Here is a 20,786-nt window from a genome sequence, read left to right on the forward strand (position 1 = left end):
AGCTCGTTTTGCACTCCGTGTGTAAAACATGTCCGAACTTGCCAGGCAATGCGCATGCGTGGAACATAAAGTAATATTTACTAGAAGTTTTTAGTTTTGCTTTGCTTCAATCCAAGAAATAAAAAACATAGTTAATTTTACTTGGTATTTAGAATAAAATTTACTAATGTATTTGATAACAAATAATTACAAAGAAACACCAAGTAACACACTAAATTATATGTGAAATTCTTAAGTAGCAAGACTGTACTAGAATATTCTTGTATAAAGTACTTTAAAAATCTTCACTCTATTTATTAAGTCTAAAAATCATTTTTTGCAGTGTATGAATTTGGACGGGACCTGTGGCTCAGAATCTTACCCCCCCTGGTCTGACTCTGACCAAAATTGCCCAAATCATGCGGTAGGTCAGAATACTTCAGGTTATCAGGAGTGGCCCCCACCTGACCAATGGCTGAGAAGGAGGTGACAGAGACCCAGGAACAGAGAAAGTTCCAGTGTAAAACTAATGATCCTGAGAACAGATCTCATGCAGTTGAGCCAGGTAAGGAAGGCTTGGAAGCCCTAAAACACATTATTGATAAAATGTGCAAAGATGGATATAAGAAAGCAGATCTTTTTACAATTACTTCAGTGACACCCCAATCACCAGGTCAATCAGAATTGATCAAAGGAAACGGTCCCGCGGATCCCAATGAACATGACTCGTCACGGCCGGTGCCTAGCCGAACTCCTATGGCACAGGTTCACCCACCTGATCAACCATGCTCGGGAGGGGTAGAACGAATGCCCAATAGTGCCCATTTTGCAGGCCAGTCTGACCCCCTAGTTACTTCCAGCGAGGACCTTAGCCATTTAACCACGAAAGGAATTGCACAAATATGGTATTTGCCAGTAATGCTACCCGCCAGTACATGACTGACGTACCGGCATGTGTGGAATCTTGAAAGATCACTACCAACTGTGGTCTTTCAAAGTTTCACAGGGTTTATGTAGTTTCAAATTATATAGACTTGTGTATCTTTTGTCAAAAGAATAAGAACTGCAAGGAAGTGTGCATATAAAGACAGACATATTTAGATCAGCAAAATGTGTGTGTGTGTGTGTGTGTGTGTGTGAGTGTCTGGTAATTTACATTTTATTAGTAAATCTAAAAGATGACCATACAAGGAGCAAAGACTGATTGAGCTGGGTGAGGTTAAAGAGGAAGTATAAATACTTGAGTCTGATCTCAGATCGGGACTCTTTTTCTTATTGCTCTGATAGCTGACTGTGATAGGGAAAAGGTCTCCGGCCGGGTTTATCGTGTTCGATCTTCTTACTATCTTTGTAATAAATACTTGTGTTTGAACTCACTAATTGAGTTGCTCATTTCTTTCATAAAAGAACACCACAAATCTGGCGACCCCGACGTGATGAAAGGAATTGGAAGGGAGGACGGACAGAAATCGCGGAGGTGATCGTCAGACACTCATATCGGGCACCCATCTGAGAAGGTAAGCAGAAATACCTGTTGATTACAAAATTTCTGCTAGCTTAATGAGTTGATATAGTGTATGAGTGTTTGATGACATTACAGCGGTAAGTCTGTTTTAAATTAGCTAAATTGTTGTTGAATAAGGTACGAGGGTCAAACAGGATAATATTGAATTAGTATTAGGTGATGCTGTGTAGTTTAATGAATTCGTACTAGGTGAAGCTGTGTGTTCCACCCCGGTGGGAATCAGATGAGGCTGTGTGATACCGTCTGGCCCATGGTACTAGAAAAGGTGATGCTCTGTGTTTCATCTGACCCGTAGTTTAAGGATAAACAGTAAAGACGTCTGGGACACCTGTCTATGTGAGACAGAGATATCACCACAGACTAAATCGTTATATAAGCGTCATTGTGTGGCAGTAGAACTGGAACACTGTACTATTGGTGACGACCGGTAGTATAAGTTACTTTGTCTGCTGTCAGTCTGTGGGATAGTCTTAGTATTTAGTATTGTAATATTCCCGTTAATATGTATAATTAATACCTTATAATAACATGTTGCATTATATTTTGCATTGTGTTTGTTGTTTCGTTTGAATGTATTAGAATAATTGTACCCTCTATTGGTGTCTTTGTTCAGTAAGATGTCAGGTTGGCTGATCACCAACTGACTTCCTGTTTGTGGAGACATAACAGTGACAACAAAAGCAATAACTGAACAATTAAGTCTCTAGGACTGGCCAGTAGAGATAGGAATATACTGTGGGAGGTATAGTTTTGGGTCTAACAGAAATTTTTGCATGCATTGAACCATTAAGACTCATGACTGCCTGCTCATGAAAATCAGTAGAAGCTTGGCTAGCTTAAGGATTAAACAGGTTACAATTCATTCTAAAATTTAGACCCATCGAATATGGACGGGGTGGATTTTCTCTGTATTTAGAAAATAGGTTCTGGTCACGTAAAATTAAATTTGGATAGTTTCCAGATCCAAATCCTGCAATATTGTTACATCTCGCATCTAGTGGCATAATCCCATGCAGGGAATCGCCTCGGTTAACCATGACAAACCTTAGAGGTCCGGACACAACTGCTGACCTCGTGGATAGGGCCATGGCTAAAGTGGCCTCCACAGTTAACAAACAAGACAGAAATAAAACCACTTCGAAGTTGAGGAAGCTGTTTGAAGAGTGGCAAGTGAGGAAAATAATGCCACAAGACACAGAACCCGCTCCGGAAGACGCCCACAGACTGGCTGCTCTTGCTTTTGAAAAAGGAGAACTGGCCAAAGCTAAAGCCGATTGGGAAGCAGGGGGAAAGAAAAGGATTGGAGGTGCAAAAACCAGACTAGATCGAGCTGAGAGACGAATGAGTAAAACAATTAATTTGTTGATACATTAAAAATTGCCGTGAAAACTCAGAGCTCTGCTTCAAAAAGGGGAAAGAGCAACAGAGACACAGCTCCTCTCACCCCCGTTATCTGCTCCGTCAGAGAAAGAGGAACACAGACCAAGGGCTGAACTAGCCCCCACCCTCTCGGCTTCTGAGCCTGATAACACAGACACTGTACAGACAGTGCTGTATTCCTCCTTGATTTTACCAACTGCTCCTCCGGCCTACACCTCTGATGCCACTTCTATGGTACCACGTGTCTCCTGCCCCAACCCATTACAGGCACCAGCACTACAAGCCCCTGTCATGGCAATTTCAGAAGCAAGATTAGGAGAACATTAGGAGGGTACATGGCTTATAGGGACGAGGTACTGGAAAACACTCTGAAGAACATATCAACTAACATGAGACCAGTCCAAACAACTGAAGGCCTTAAACCAAGAACTAATGGACATAAATAAGAGAATCCCAGACCAGGACAGGGGAAAGCCACATGGTCCAATCGAGGCAACCACCCCTAGCACATCCAGGGCCGGTACCCAGGGACCTAAGTTAGGAAAGAGTGTAACTGACCCTGTTCAGCTAAGCACCAACATGATAGACTGTGAGCTAGCATTCCTCGACAACATTCTCGATGCGGCAATGGCACAGGGACCATATCTAACCGAGTATCGACAACTGCCCACTCCTGGGCGACAGCAAACTGGATACAGCTCCCCCGACGATGGCTCACAACAATTGGGAGAGGATGGCGAGAGGAACGACGATGTAGCCATTTTGGCCAGTCAGCACTTCTCAGATGATGAAGAAGATGAACTGGAGAAAGCTGACAAGCAAGTCACCAACCAAAAAGTGACAGGGGGTTCCTTGAAAGTGGTGGTTGAAGACCCTAGATCAACAGAACCACATTACCGTACCAGGTCAGTGACCAGAAGGGTACAAGATTTGGCCAAACAGTTGCCCCTACTCCAGACCCCAGCAGGAACCATCTACCAGGCTTGGAGCCACCGAGACATAGAGGGACTGGTATCTAAATTACCACCCATGGGAAAAGGAGGTCAGCCATGGATCACTAAGTTAGAAAAATACACAGCAGGTGATAGACTGTGGATGGACAGCACAGGAGAAAGACATGATAAATCAAAGACCACCGAGATGCTATGGAGGGCACAGGTGGTGAAAGCGCTCCCAAAACTGGTTCAAGATAAACTGGAGGATGTGGTTGGCCTAGAAACCATGTCAGATGAAAACTGGAGGGCAACTCTTATCCACTTTGATCACAAACATCAACAGGTTAAACAAGATGCTGAGGAGGAACTGATACAGTTGTCTAAAAGACTGTTAAAGCTACAAGTGGCTAAGGAGGACAAGGACGCAACAAATGCAAAAAAGGAAAAGAAACAAATGGCGGTTACAGCCCTTGGCCAACCTGAGCTCCCAAAACCTCAAGCCCAAGTTCCTGTGCCGATCCACCAGCCAGCCGTGATACAGATGCCACCACAGCAACCGATGATGTACCCACCCTTATATCAGTGCCAACCAGTTTTACCAACAAAGAGGAAGAGGACAGGGTGGAGGCAGGAAGCCACCAAACAGACAGACCCTGGGGACCCAAAGAACTTGTTTTGTCTGCGGTGACCCAGGACATTTTGCAAGATCTTGCCCTATGGGGCCTCAAGCCTATGGGACTAGAAACTATGGGCCGGGCCCCCAATCAAATTCATGGGCACCAAACCAACCTGGACCTCAAGCTTATGTTCCACCAAACTCTCAGCAGATGCCAGTCAGTGCCTGGTACCACAACCAGGGCCCTCAAGGGGCCCAGTGCTGAGGGGGCCTAGGGCATCCAACAGCAGGTGAAGCTACCCCAGATAATGTAGAGCCAATGGTCACCTGCGTTATTGAAGGGATCCCAGTGGACATGATGGTTGACACCGGAGCTACTGCCTCATGCATTACCAGTTTACATGGTAAAAGACCTCCATTGTCTAACAGGACCCTTCGAATAATTGGATACTCTGGGAAACCCGAAGAACAAAAGTACACAAAACCATTGCTCATTGCTGTTGGACAACAGGTCCTAACCCATTCCTTGCTATATGCCCCACAATGTCCTGTCAATTTACTGGGCCGTGACTTGTTAACAAAAATTGGTGCCACAATTTATTGTTCCAGTGATGGCCTGGTTTTTGATTTGCCCGGCCAGACCACACCTACTACCCAGTGCACACGCATTCTGTTTATGTCACCTGACCCAAGCCCATCCAATGTCCAGGAACTGTCAACTGTTTACTGGTCCAGACTGATAGCTGAAGGCCCTAACACTCACAGAAATACAGAGATTATTTATGGATTGAAAGCCGTGGATTTTGACTATGGGTCCTTAAGGTCCACCATTGGACCCCCTGCATTGCACCTACAACTACCTGAGACACCCAGATGAACAGTACCAACAGGCATGGGAGGAAGATAAGGAGGGCCACAAAGAGCAGCTGACAGTCGTTGACTTGTATGTAGGCCAAGAAGGAGTGGCTGCCTATGTCGAATTAACTGAAGACCAGCAATAATGGTATGCCCTAGCCTCCGAATCTGTCCCTCACGTTACACTGTCCATTGCAAAAGGCTACGAAGCCAGGTCCTTAGGCCCTATGGTTAAGAGGGCCCTCGCAGTTCACTGGGAGGTCACGTCTGTCCCTAACGTTTACCGCTCTAAAGATTGCTCTATGTGGAAGATTTCACACTTAGGAACTGACACAGCCCTCCTTGAAGAACAAACCCTCTCCAGAGACCATGGCAGAGATTACACAAACCATGAAGATGCAAAGCAGTGGCTGAACAAGATTTCAGATAATCTATGGAGAAAAGATCCATATGACGTAGGCTGTGTACCACATCGCATCACTAAGGTGAAACTGAAACAGGGCCAGGCCCCAATCTGGAGTCCCCAGTACCATTTGAAGCCGGAACAAATTGAAGGGATCGCCGACACAATTCAGGGTCTTCTAAAAGCAGGCGTGCTGAGACCCTGCAATTCTCCATGGAACACACCAATACTGCCAGTCACTAAAGCCGAAAATAAAGGATGGAGAATGGTGCATGACCTGAGGGAAATTAACCATGCCACAACCACTGAAAACATTCCTGTTCCTGATCCCTACCTGGCTCTACAAAACCTGAACCCCGACCACAAGTACTTCAGTGTCATCGATTGGCGAATGCATTTTTCTGCCTACATCTGGATTGTTCTGTGCAGGACATTTTCTCCTTTACATACAAAGGCCAACAGTACACCTACACACGTCTACAACAGGGCTATAAAGATAGCCCTGGACTATTCAATCAAGCCTTGAGACTGGATTTGCAAAACCTGGAACTCCCTGAAGGAGTCCTGTTAATCCAATATGTGGACGACTCCAGACCCCGACTCCTGCCTGAGATCCACCACAGACCTGCTTATGAAACTGTCCAGATTAGGTTATTAAATCAAGAAAGAAAAGGTCCAAATTGCTCGATGAACAGTCACTTTTCTTGGAAGACTGATTTCTGCCAATTCACTGACCCTGACGCCAACCCAACGCACCAGCATCCTTACCTATGGTAAACCAGTCACTGTACAACAGATGCTTGCCTTCCTGGGCCTCACTGGCTACAGCCGCAGTTTTGTTCCAGATTATGTCACCCTAACTCAGCCACTACGTGACATTGTATCAGAAGCTGGAAACAGAAACCAAAAGGCTAACCTACAATGGACCGTTTCTGCTGAAAAAGCCTTTATTGCTACCAAACAAGCCCTGGCTCATGCTGCACATCTTTGTGCTCCTGACTACAACCTACCGTTTCACTTAGATGTTTCTGAAACTGGAGGCATCGTTAATGCCGTCCTCTTCCAGATAAAGGAGGGACAGAGAAGGATTTTGATGTACTACAGCTCCAGAGTTGATCCAATTGATAGAGGACCAAAAAAAAAATGTAGTCAGGGTAAGAGAAATTATCCCCCTTTTCTTACATTTTGTATATTGAAATGAACCCTCCTGTTTGATCCCCCATCCTGTATCACCCCACTCCCTGTCTCCTACACACACCCAATCCTGTCTACCCACACCTAATTGTGTTATTAAGCCCAAAGCCCTTTTGTTATCTCCTGTTCCTTGTCTCCTGTGTTACCCATAATAAAACCAGCACCCTTTTATTACCCTAGCCCAACCTTTTGGTCACCTTTTGCAGTCCCCCTCTGCATGGTCATTCCTGCCGCCCTGACCTCCTCCTCTTTCTTTCTAATCCTCCCCTCATTTCTAGTGTATATAAAGTCTTCCCAAAATATATGTAGTTAGATTTTTTGTCGGTCTTCCAAGCTGTGCCCATACATCTATCTGTATGTGTTAATAAACGACTCTACTCCTGAAGACTGGCGGTCTCCTGGCTCCTGAATTTGCACATGAATTTCTAACAGTTGGTGCCGTGACCCGGATGGCAAACTGAAACCTTCTTGGTAAGTAAACGCCATTTCGAACCTAAGATAAATTTTGGCTGAATAAGATAAAGGTTATCCTCTTTGCAAAAGAGAAAAATTGTAATGCATTATTACTGATTGTAACAGATATTTTCTCAGAAAGAAAGGAAGTTTGATTGTTATTGCATCTGAAAGTAATCTGTGTTTGCTGTTGGTTACTGTTAGTGTAATCTGTTTTACAGCTGTTTAAGAATTCGTTGGTTACTTTTGTAGTAATCTGTATATTTGCTGTTGGTTACTGTCGGTGTAATCCGTCCACTTCTGTTGGTTACTGTCAGTGTAATCCGTCCACAGCTGTTTAAGAATTCGTTGGTTACCTTTGTCGTAATCTGTGTTTGCTGTTGGTTACTGTTAGTGTAATCTGTTTTACAGCTGTTTAAGAATTCGTTGGTTACCTTTGTCGTAATCTGTGTTTGCTGTTGGTTACTGTTAGTGTAATCTGTTTTACAGCTGTTTAAGAATTCGGTTGGTTACTGGTGCTTGTAACTATCACCTTCCTTAAAAAGAGTGAAATCTTGGTTACTGCTGTAATGCCTTTGTTTTGCTGCAATCCCGGTCAGTAGGGAAAGTTTTTTTTTTCTTTTTTTTCTTTTTGCTTTCTCACCATGTTTAGTCAAAGTAAAATTGCCCAGGATATTGGTAAAGACTTCTGGAAGCCTCCTAACTATAAATCCAGCACCTTAGTTAAGGGAGGGACTGAAATGCCTGAGTGGACTGATTTAGAGTTTGAAAAGTTAATTAATGACGTAGTAAAGAACCACATTAATGAACAAAAGAGACATCAGTACTTTTTATCCAAGGGTTTCACTGATAATAAAATATGGACTCCTGCTGAGTGTAAAACAGCTTTAGGCTTCGGCCTTAAGCATGACTCAGTTGAGGAATGTCTGTTTGTTTATAAGCAATATTGGGAATACAAGTTGAAATCAATGGATGAAAGGTTAAAAGAAGCTGAGGCAAAGGTTGTTGAACTAACCAGTAAATGTAAAAAGCATGAAACAGCTGCTATAAATGCCCAGAGAACATGTGTGAACCTTCGGCATTCACTAATAGATCTTGAGCAGCAACATGCTAATTGCATATCTAAACCGAAACGTCAGTGCCGTCCCCCACCTGTAACCCCCCTGCCAGGTCAGCCATGCTACACAGAGAATGCCTTGAGTAATGAGACTGACCACTCTGATGGATCGGAATTCTTTTTATCTGATAAGGATTCTGACCATGCTAGTGATCAAGTATCTTTTTCAAGACACATTCAAATGCGACCTGTGACTAATGTATCACCAGAGGTACATAATAGGGAAGGTGAAATCAAGGAAACTCGACCAATTTGCCCAGCTGCTTCAGTCCTTTTGTGTGCTATCAGTGAAGTATCTGAGAAACGTGTTGATGTTCAAATCAGAGAACAGAATTTTTCATTTCTTGTAGACACAGGGGCTCAAGTCACTACTTTGTCTGAAACCGTTTGCATATCCTTAGGATTACCTTTAACAGACAAACACATCACAGCTGAGGGAAAGGGTAATGTTGGTATTCCCTTAACTTTATCTTCACCCATATCTGTTAATCTAGGGCCCAAAAGCATTTCATGGCAATTTTGGGTAGGAAAAGTTGAAAATATTTTTGGCATGGATTTTCTGAGGGAGCTTATCTGCTCTTTGTTCATTTCTGCTGATTCTTGTGTTTGGAACCTTGGTGTTGATAATGTTATATTGAGTAGTGAGAATAAGGAAACACATGACACAGATATGAAGGCATTTCCTGATCTTTTGGCTAGCAAAGAACACAAGACCTTGCGTGACAAAGCACAGTTGTGTTGTGCTGGTGTTCAGTATTTGTGACAATGGGTTACCCAGGGTTCTAGATGAATTATGCCTGCTAGAAGCTCTGCAATTAATGCAATGTCACTGCCAACTACAGTGCACGAATTGCGAGCTTTATTAGGTCTATGTACTGGAGACCCTGGATAAATTCTTATGCTGCAATTTCACAACCACTATACGATCTGCTTAAAGGTAACCCTGGACAACACGTCATGAACACTAGAACAAACAGTAATAGTCAAAGGTCCTCATTCTGTGTCAGCACTACTCAATAATGGTCGTGTCTTGTCAGTAACTACCTCCAGGTGGGGTAACTGGCGTGCAGTTTTGACAGCTCCTAATGTGGTAATTCAGAATGCAACCATGAACAATCCTTCCTCTCTTATGATGTCTTTACTGACTGATGCCACTGAGGAAGGAGACGACCATGATTGCATTGAATTATCTAATCCTCATTTTGTTTTTAAAGATGCCCCTCTCAAGAACCCTGATTTGATTCTTTTTACTGACAGTTTCTCAAACCACAGTGATGGTCAGCGTAGATCTGGATGGGCAGTAACTGACAGCTACCTAACTTCAGCCAGTGGTAGTCTTCCTCCTTCTTACTCAGCACAGCAGGCTGAGTTGGTGGCCCTAACTGAAGCATGTAAACTTGCATCAGGCAAGAGGGCTATGGCCACAGAAATACCCAGAAGTTGGATGGTGAGCTGGGTATGTCTGCATGACGATCTGCCTGGTTGACTGTTGAAGCCCACTAGAACAACATGTCTACCTGCCACACTCCAACATGGTTTCACTGCATGGGATTGCACATGGATGAACAATGGAGGTGTGACATATCGCCATGCAATCAACCATCCAAGCTCCTGGACTGCATCCATCGTGGACACACCTGAAGACACCACATCTCTCTAAGGACATATCCAACATCTTTGTCGACATATATCCAAGTAACAGCCATAAACAGCTCCAGAACTTGGCTGCATGAACTTCTTGGACAATCTCTGCATAACTTTACAGAAATAGGCATTGTCCTATTCTGTATAGTTATAACCCCTTTAAATGTTTGTTTGTATGTTTTGTATTTTGGTTTTGTGATTCTCCATTAGGGAGAATCAGACGGAGCATTAAGAGAAATTATCCCCCTTTTCTTACATTTTGTATATTGAAATGAACCCTCCTGTTTGATCCCCCATCCTGTATCACCCCACTCCCTGTCTCCTACACACACCCAATCCTGTCTACCCACACCTAATTGTGTTATTAAGCCCAAAGCCCTTTTGTTATCTCCTGTTCCTTGTCTCCTGTGTTACCCATAATAAAACCAGCACCCTTTTATTACCCTAGCCCAACCTTTTGGTCACCTTTTGCAGTCCCCCTCTGCATGGTCATTCCTGCCCCCCTGACCTCCTACTCTTTCTTTCTAATCCTCCCCTCATTTCTAGTGTATATAAAGTCTTCCCAAAATATATGTAGTTAGATTATTTGTCGGTCTTCCAAGCTGTGCCCATACATCTATCTGTATGTGTTAATAAACGACTCTACTCCTGAAGACTGGCGGTCTCCTGGCTCCTGAATTTTGCTGAATTTCTAACAAGGGGAATTAGATACCAGCTAGTAATGGTAGACAGGTATACCAAGTGGGTGGAGGCCATTCCCTGCAGAAGAGAGGATGTCAAAATGGTAGTAAAGTAGTTGAAAAACAAACTAATCCCCAGGTATGGAGTGCCCAAGTTGATTAGATCAGATAATGGGTCCCATTTCACAAGTAAACATCTGGGGGATGTCGAGAAGCAGCTGGGAATACAGCATGGATTTGGGGCTGTGTACCATCCTGCTTCCCAGGGCCTGGTTGAAAGAGCCAACCAGACCCTAAAACGTAAAATTGCAAAAGCATGCAATGGCACTAAACTTAATTGGGTTGATGCCTTGCCCTTGGCTTTGATGTCCATGAGGACTTCACAAAGTTCAAAAACCCATTTATCACCTTACGAGCTCTTGACTGGGAGAAAAATGCCTGGACCTCCCAGAGACAATTGTACAGACCCTGCTTTGGATTTGTGGCAAATAGAAAAGGATGCGTACATGAGGGCATTGACTGACCTTACCCGAGTTTTGTCCACACAGGTCCGGGAACTGTGAACCAGAAGTTGGGGAGGGGGAAGGGACCCCCTCTTGCTCCATCAAAGCAGGTGATTGGGTAAGGATCAAGGTCCACAAGAGAAAGTGGTCCGAACCTAGGTGGACGGGACCATGGGTGGTGACAGAGGTCACGACTCACACCGCAAAGGTAAAAGGTAAAAACGGGGCAAATTGGCACCACCTCACCCATTGTGTACCCTCACCTGCACCCTCCCGGACACTCCAGGAGGTTAGAGATGATTTGGCAACCAGCAGCCTAAGCCAAAAAGAGGATAATTCTGAAAATTATGATTAAGCTGCTGGAGTAGAGGTGGAAGTTAATCCCACCAAATAAAAGGTGCCTTACCTTAAAAGGAACAACCTCATTAATATAATTGTTTAGTGTTGCTAATTAATTACACGCAAACCTTAGAAATGCCTTTTTATCCCACTAGTGATGTGACCATACAGGCTTGTAGGCGCCTGGATTTCGTCTCAATGCGAGTCACCTTGTGTGTCCTTTTCATATTAGTAGCAGTAATACTGGCCATCATATTTTCAGCCACCATGGAAGCTCATAGAGACTAGACCCTGTACCGAAACCTTAGAAGTCAGCAATCGAACAGCCCACTCACCATTAACTGTAAGGAAGGAATAGACTGTAAAGTACAGTTTGATCTGTGGCAAGTATCAGATTGCTCAGGATATGTTCAATCCCAGTTAGGATGGCCCGAAAAGTATGTGTGTAATACGGGAAAGATATGTGGCCCTTCATGGTTCTCCGAGAGGAATGGGAAATGGGTAGTGAAGAGGGTGATGAAGGCAACATGTAATTGTGAGAAATGGACTTCCGTAGTTGCTAACACAGGACCCAAGGACTGGGGTTATAGTGGATATGCAGGAGTGGAAAAATATGCAAGTTACACATCGCCAAGGGATTTGAAAAGACTGGTGTCCATTTTAAAGGCCAGCAGTAAACCTCCCTGTGCCGAAGGCTCATGTAATCCACTTTTAAACATAATACCTACGTCTGAAGCGTGGCCTACCTGTCACATTTGGAGCCTTTGTGTGCTCCAGTGTGCCCATGTGCCACACCCCTCTCTCACTGGGAGCACACGCTGTCTCCTGCCACACCCCCATTCCTGATTGGTTCATCTGAACTGATTAGTCCCAGCTGCTCTCTATAAGAGAGGAAGACTGAAAGAGAGACACTGGGAACTATTTTGGTTTGACGCCTGTTCATTACTTGTTTTGATTTTGGCTTGTAACGGTTTCCTTTGATTGTTGCTCATGCTAAGCTAGCCCTTTGATTGTTGCTCATGCTAAGCTAGCCCTTTGATTGTTGCTCATGCTAAGCTAGCCCTTTGATTGTTGCTCATGCTAAGCTAGCCCTTTGATTGTTGCTCATGCTAAGCTAGCCCTTTGATTGTTGCTCATGCTAAGCTAGCCCTTTGATTGTTGCTCATGCTAAGCTAGCCCTTTGATTGTTGCTCATGCTAAGCTAGCCCTTTGATTATTTCTCATGCTAAGCTAGCCCTTTGATTGTTGCTCATGCTAAGCTAGCCCTTTGATTATTGCTCATGCTAAGCTAGCCCTTCGATTACTGCTCATGCTAATCTAGCCCTTTGATTATAACTCATGTTTCTAAGTCATGTTTCTAAGTCATGTTTCTAAGTCATGCTCCTTGCTATTGTTTCTAGTCATGTTCTTAGTTATTGTTCCTAGTCATTGTTCCTAGTCATGTTCCTTGCTATTGTTCCTTGCTATTGTTCCTAGCTCCAGGTTGTTCATAGCTCTAGGTTATTACTAGCTATGTTACTAGCTCTTGTGTTTAGCTCTCGTTACTAGCTATGTTACTAGCTCTTCTGTTTAGCTCTCGTTACTAGCTATGTTAGTAGCTCTTGTGTTTAGCTCTCGTTACTTGCTATGTTACTAGCTCTTGTGTTTAGCTCTCATTACTTGCTATGTTACTAGCTCTCGTGTTTAGCTCTCGTTACTGGCTATGTTACTAGCTCTTGTGTTTAGCTCTTGGTACTAGCTATGGTACTTGCTCTTGTGTTTAGCTCTTGTTACTAGCTATGTTACTAGCTCTTGTGATTAGCTTTTGTAACTAATAAATTCTTAGTTTGTTTGCATCTCTGCGTGTGTGTCTGCCCCTTCTGTCTCGCCTCTTAACCCCATTCGTGACATAATAGTTCCCCCTCATAGGACACAGCGAGATGTTTTTTGTTGTTGGCTTCCCCGAATTTGACTCCATGAGGTTCCCTCAGACCTTCCCGCTCAATAGGCCAACTCCCTATGATGGAAGTGATCCTTGGGTCGAAGGTTTCCTTCTGCAAAGCCAGCTCTACCTGCGGAACCTTCTGGACCCCCAGCCAGCTGAAACAGACAAGGTGCTGTTCATGATGTCTCGGCTGAGGGGTGCTGCTCCTAGTTGGGCTAGGCAGTTGTGGTCTGACAGGGGAGCTGAGCTGAACTCGGTTGAAGTCTTGGAGGGTCTCATGAGAGCCAAATTTACTGGAGGGAACTCCTATGAGTTTTGTTTAGGGAAGTTTGCTAAACCTCCCGTACCCATTGGAGACGCGCCATGCAGCAAAGCACCCACTGCAGCGTATACCTGGCATCCAGTGCACACTGGGGAGGTTGTATTTCCCCCGGTGCCCACTGCTGATGTGGTCTGGGTGCCAGTGCCCGCTACTAATGCTTGTAACTGTCCCACATCCATGTTAGGATCCAGTCAGGATCATTTGTTTTGTGATGCTTCTTGTAGTGACCCCAAGGGCTCCAGGGGTCTTTTTGTTTGTTCACCGGCTCCAGTTTCAGGTAATCAAGTTCGGGTGAGTCCTCTGCCGGTTCCGTCTGTTTTAATGACTCCTAGTCAGTCTGAGACTTTGTATAGTCCAGTTAATTCTGTTAGTTAATTCTTGCCTGTTTCTAGTCCGTCTACCCAGATCTGTCCTGGGTTTAAGTCAGGTTCAGTAAGTCCTAGGTTGTCTGATCATGCTTGTTTAGTCAGCCAGCCTGTCATGTCTTGTCCGTCTGTCCAAGTCCGTTATGTCTCTGTCAGGTTCCATGAGTTCTAGTTTGTCTAGTCCTGTTCCGTGTTCATCTGTCTCTGTCGGTTCTAGGTGTCAGTCAGCAGGTCAGGGTTTCAAAAATGGTCTTTTTGTACGTTCGGGCCCTCCTGCCACCCAGACAGAGTCGAACACTTCCAAGTCCTCTCCAGTTCTGGTTCCTGTCAAAGTTCCAAGCTTTATGTTTTAGCCTGCAGAGTTCAAGCCACAGTCTACTACAGACAATTCTCCTTCAGCTCTGCTGCTGCCGCCTCCAGGTTCCAAGCAGCTGAGTCAAGAAACCTCTTTAGGTTCCAAGCAGCAGATTCAAGAAGCCTCTCCAGGTTCCAAGCAGCTGAGTCAAGAAACCTCTTCAGGTTCCTTGCAGCTGATTCAAGGACGCCTCTTCTCAAGGGTCCACGCAGCTGACTCCCGAAGCCTCTTCGCCAGGCTCCAAGCAGCTGACTCCCGAAGCCTTTTCGCCAGGCTCCACGCAGCTGACTCCCGAAGCCTCTTCGCCAGGCTCCACGCAGCTGGTTTTTGTTTCCGAGTTGGCGCCCCCCGATGGCGCTCCTGTTTCCGAGTTGGCGCTTCCCGATGGCGCTCCTGTTCCTGAGTTGGCGCCCCCCGATGGCGTTCCTCTTCCCGAGTCGGCGCCCCTGATGGCGCTTCTGCTATCAGGCCGGCACCTCCAGAGGGTGCTTCTGAACTCTCGTTGGCGCCCCAGATGGCGCTGCTGCTCTCAAGTTGATGCCCCCAATGGCGCTTCTGCTCTCAAGTCAGCACCTCCAGAGGGTGCTTCTAAACTCTCGTTGGCACCCCAGATGGCGCTGCTGCTCTCAAGTTTATGCCCCCAATGGCGCTTCTGCTCTCAAGTCAGCACCCCCAGAGGGCGCTTCTGAACTCTTGTTGCTGCCCTCCGACGGCACTCATGTACTCTCGTCGGCACCCCTAGATGGTGCTCCTGGCTCCTCGTTGGCATCCCTTGACAGCGCTTCAGTTCTCATGTCGGAGCTCCCAGAGGGCGCTTCAGGTCTCCAGAGGACGTTTCTGAACTCTCGTCGGCAGTCCACGTCACAGCACTTTGGTCATGCCTGCCTCAAGACTTCCTGAATGACTTCAAATTTGCCCGCAGGGTCCAGGACCTCCTTGTTTTTGTTTTGTTTTTCCTAAAGGCATCTGTCACATTTGGAGCCTTTGTGTGCTCCAGTGTGCCCATGTGCCACACCCCTCTATCACTGGGAGCACACGCTGTCTCCTGCCACACCCCCATTCCTGATTGGTTCATCTGAACTGATTAGTCCCAGCTGCTCTCTATAAGAGAGGAAGACTGAAAGAGAGACGCTGGGAACTATTTTGGTTTGACACCTGTTCATTACTTGTTTTGATTTTGACTTTGGCTTGTGTCGGTTTCCTTTTATTATTGCTCATGCTAAGCTAGCCCTTTGATTGTTGCTCATGCTAAGCTAGCCCTTTGATTGTTGCTCATGCTAAGCTAGTCCTTTGATTGTTGCTCATGCTAAGCTAGCCCTTCGATTATTGCTCATGCTAATCTAGCCCTTTGATTATAACTCATGTTTCTAAGTCATGTTTCTAAGTCATATTTCTAAGTCATGCTCCTTACTATTGTTTCTAGTCATGTTCTTAGTTATTGTTCCTAGTCATGTTCCTTGCTATTGTTCCTAGCTCCAGGTTGTTCCTAGCTCCAGGTTGTTCATAGCTCTAGGTAATTACTAGCTATGTTACTAGCTCTTGTGTTTAGCTCTCATTACTAGCTATGCTACTAGCTCTTGTGTTTGGCTCTCGTTACTAGCTATGTTACTTTTGGCGCCAGCAAGGCCAGCCAGATGTCACCATCAAACTCCAATTGTTTACACTTAAGGATGCTAAAGACATGGAAAATGTGGATTTCATTTAGGGCCAGGCATCGTAAAACTTCCTCCAGCCAAATAGAAGCCTGCCTTGACCAGAACACACACCCAACTTTTACGACTCCAGAGGCCAGAGACAATATGTGTCCTTACACACACACATACTCGGGGACTGGGAATTCGGGGACTGGGACAATATGGAAAATGAACTAAACCAAATTAATTCTAACCAAAGGACCTTTAACAATTACCTTTACAAACTTGTATGTTTTATAATACAAGTGATCTGTAGTTATTTTGTTTGTTTTATTTACTCTTCATGGATCCCATACAAGTGCCAGGAACTAATATCGTAGAACATCTGTACCGTATGCTTAAATTCCAATATGTATTGATTTCTTTATGTTGTACTTGTGTAATTCATGAATGACTGTTTAGATTTCCTTTCATAATTTTAGGTAATATTAAGAGTTGATTTGAAATAACTTCCACAAAGATCCAACTCTTACAAAACTTAATTTGTGAACCAACTTAACCAACTCATGTATTGTTGTATCTTAGCACCACCTGCTGGTTGTCAGTAGTTAAAAGTACATGGTGGGAGGAGACCTGTCGTCACGTGATTTCAAAGAGAAGTTTAAACTGGACGTTCTCCAGGCTTTGACTTAGATAACTCCCACCCTTTGTTGCGTAGTTTAAAAAAAGCAGTGCAGGCTCAGTTTTTCGGAGAAGAAAGCGCAGGAAACAGTTCAGTAAGGTACAGTAAGATGGAGTAAGTTTAGTAAGTTCTAGAAGGCCGTGAGGACTTTGAACAAAAGGAACACATGATTAGCATGTCTGCTAACTGTTTGCATTTCGCAAATTTGGGTTAAACAAAAGTTAGTCGCGTTTAACTTTACTGTGGTAAAGTGTTTATTTGGCCACATGTACCAAAACCAAGCTCAGTAACTCGGCATGAAGCGTGGTAACCTGTGACTCGTGCTGGAATGTTTCGGAGAGGAGAAAGGACTTGAGCTGAAGTGGGACGCTTTGAACCAGCGGTCGCGGTAAAGCCTGGGAGAAGCTCCAGATGGCACAGAAGGCCATGCCTCCACGGATCGGGCAATGAAGACGACCGATGCTGAGTTGTTCCGGCTCCATATTCCGCCATGAGGACGTTCTCCAGTCTTCCAGGTACACATCTTTTACATGCAAAGGTTATATCTGTTGGTTTTGTTATACGATTTAATTCACTTTGTTTAATAAGCAATGGCATAAAATTAATATGGCCCGAAATCTTTTGGTTTCCTTTCACCATTACTCAATCGTAAATTCCACCCTAATTTCACGTAATAGTCCATCTAACAAGGTATGCATGAAACTTAGGCCATTTAATTAATAAGCATTGTATTTGTTATGTTGTTTTTTTAATAAACATTATGATGGTATGCAACTTGGCACGGTGTTTTTAATTACTTAGATGAGAGAAATATTCCATTTTACGAACTCACAATCAGAGAAAAGACTGATTTGTTTAAACTGAGGTTTTCCAGTGATCGACCTTTAAAGGCAAGGCAAGGCAAGGCAAGGCAAGGCAAGTTTATTTGTATAGCACCTTTCATACACAGTGGCAATTCAAAGTGCTTTACATAAGGAAAAATTAAAAATTAAAAGCATTAAAACATTCCTGAGATCTAGAACCTCAGAAAGACTTCTTGCAAACATTTAGTTACAATTAAAAACATGAAATTCAAACAAGAGAGATAAAAATTAAGAACTTGAAAAATTAAAAGAAAATATTGTAAAATATACCCTACAATTTGGTAAATACGAAATTAAAACAAGAGAAATAAGCAAATAAAACATAAAAACTAAAAGAAAATATAGTAAAATATACCTTACAGTTTAGAGAATATGGAATTAAAACAAGACTAAAAGAAATATGGTAAAATGAGGGTAACAGTAAAAATATCGAGCTCAATCATAGAGCTCATCATTAAACCCAAAATCGCTGGTGGTGCTCCGTTTTAATCCCCTTAAGACTGAGCTTCTTCACGTGGGCACTAAAACTTCACTTTCCTCTTTCACAAACTCTCCCCTCCTCATTGGGAATGTTTCCATCACACCTTCCAGCTGTGTATGCAATCTTGGTGTTCTGTTTGACCCTCTGTTTTCATTCGGTCCTCATGTGAAATCACTATCCAAATCAGCCTTTCTTCAGCTTCGCAATATTACTCTCTGAAACCTCCCACCACGTGTAAATTCTTCTCTAAATAATATCCATCTATATTCCTTGTATCATTCTCAGGATGCCAAAAAGTATGGCATTGATAAAATATTAAGCCCATTTATTGACGACGTTCAAGTGTTGGAACACAATGGAATGAATGTCATTTTCTGAGCAACTTCTCCAGGGTACCATTTCACAGATCACAGGTGACAATTTAGGGTTGAATGGTATTCTTGGCTATGTGGAATCTTTCAGTGCTAACTATTATTGCAGAATGTGTCTTACTGAAAAAGCCACTGCTCAGACAGTGTTCAGGGCAGATGACCCAAAGGTTGTTCTGCGCATTAAAACCTTGAATCAACAGCATTACAACATGCTTGACCAGAATCCTGGCGAAGCTTCTTGCTTTGGAATTGAGCGAAATAGTATTTTCAATAGTTTGACTTATTTTAGTGTGACCGATAACTATGTATTTGGCATTATGCATGACATCTTGGAGGGGGAGTAGGACAAATCAAGCTGCTATTTGAATACTTGAGTGCAAACTTAATTCCCTTTGACAACATTCTTTTAACGGTCTATGCATTCAACTATGGCTATATGGACAAAAAGAACAAACCAACTAAGATGGTAATTGTGTTGGTCTTAATGCCAGTCAAACAATGTGCCTTATTAAAAACATTCCTCTGATTTTTGGTGATGTTGTTCCAGAAGGGAACAAACAATGGAATTTGATGTTACTTCTGATAGACATAATCAATATATTGTTCTCTCCTAGCATCACAGAGGAGATGACTGTATACTTGAAGCACCTTATAGCAGAGCATCATCATTTGTTTAAAGAAGTGTACCCTCAAAATAATTTGATCCCAAAACATCACTTCATGATTCATTATCCTGAATGTATTCGCCAAATCGGTCCATTGGTACATGTCTGGACAATGAGGTGTGAAGCAAAGCACCAGTTTTTCAAATCTGGTGTAAAAAAATTTAAGAGTCTGACAAAGTCCCTTGCACTAAAACACCAGATAGCCATTGCTTATCATTGGGAGTCGCTTGCAATCAAAGGCATTGAATCTGGCCCTGTCAGAACTGTAAAGTTGAATGAAATTGAAAACAGTGAATTGGTTTCAGACTAGTTTCAGCTTGATCTGTCCTCGGAAATAAGTCAAACTAGTTGGGTAAAATGTTGTGGTACGGAGTATCGCACTGGTCTTGTTGTTTGCACTAATGTTGTTGATGAAATGCCAGTGTTCAGTAAAATTGTTACCATACTGTTGAGACATGAAATTTATTTTGTTGTGTCAGACATGGAAACAGTATTTATTGAGCACCTTCATGCATTCTGTGTACACTGTTAGGCATTTCAAAGGGTTTTTACAGTAACTTAAGGTTTTTACGTAAGTTACTGTAATTCAAATTTACAGTACCATAACTATTTTTCTTTTACAGTAACTTCATGTTACTGTAATTGCATTTTACAGTGACACCACAGTAAAAACTTCGGTTAACTGTACAGTACTGTAATTATTTGTTAAATTCATATTATTTAATTTTAAATTTTAGAAACTCTGTAAATTGTACTTATTTTACTTATATCTTACACAATACTACTATTTAATCCTCACAGACAATTATTGCAACATATTGTCATGACTGAGCTTCTGTGTGCCACACCCCCCTCTCCATGTGCACACTCACTCTCCTGCCATGCCTCTCAGGTGATTGGCTCCCTAAGCTAATCAGCCCCAGCTGCTCCTCATCAAGGAACATTTATAAGGAGAGCTGGGGCAATGGGCAAATTGGGGATTATTTGGTTATTTTGGACTTGTTTGTGTTGGACTCCCTTAGGTGATTACTTTGGACTCTGGTTTGCTCTATGTTTCTTGCATTTGTTTGTAGTCAGTTCCTAGTTCATGTTCCTAGTCTCTGTATTGCCTGTGTTTAGCCAGTGTTCCTAGCCTGTGTTTAGCCAGTGTTCCTAGCCTGTGTTTAGCCAGTGTTCCTAGCCTGTGTTTAGCCAGTGTTCCTAGCCTGTGTTTAGCCAGTGTTCCTAGTTTATATTCCCAGTCCGTGTTCCCAGTCCGTGTACCTAGTTCGTGTTCCGTACTCTTGTCATTCCCTTGTGTTTAGTTATTTAATAAATATCTTGCCATAAATCTCTGCGTGTGTTTCCGCCCCCTTTGTCTTGTCTTTGTCTAGTCCTTAGCCCCACCGTGACATAATAATCCCCTGTTCTGAGGACACAGCAAGATGTCTGTAACCAATAGATTCCCTGCGTTTGACTCCATGTGGTTCCATCAGACCTTCACACTTAGTAAGCCAGCTCC

This window comes from Trichomycterus rosablanca, assembly GCF_030014385.1.
Source record: "Trichomycterus rosablanca isolate fTriRos1 chromosome 5 unlocalized genomic scaffold, fTriRos1.hap1 SUPER_5_unloc_1, whole genome shotgun sequence".
Classification (NCBI taxonomy): Eukaryota; Metazoa; Chordata; class Actinopteri; order Siluriformes; family Trichomycteridae; genus Trichomycterus; species Trichomycterus rosablanca.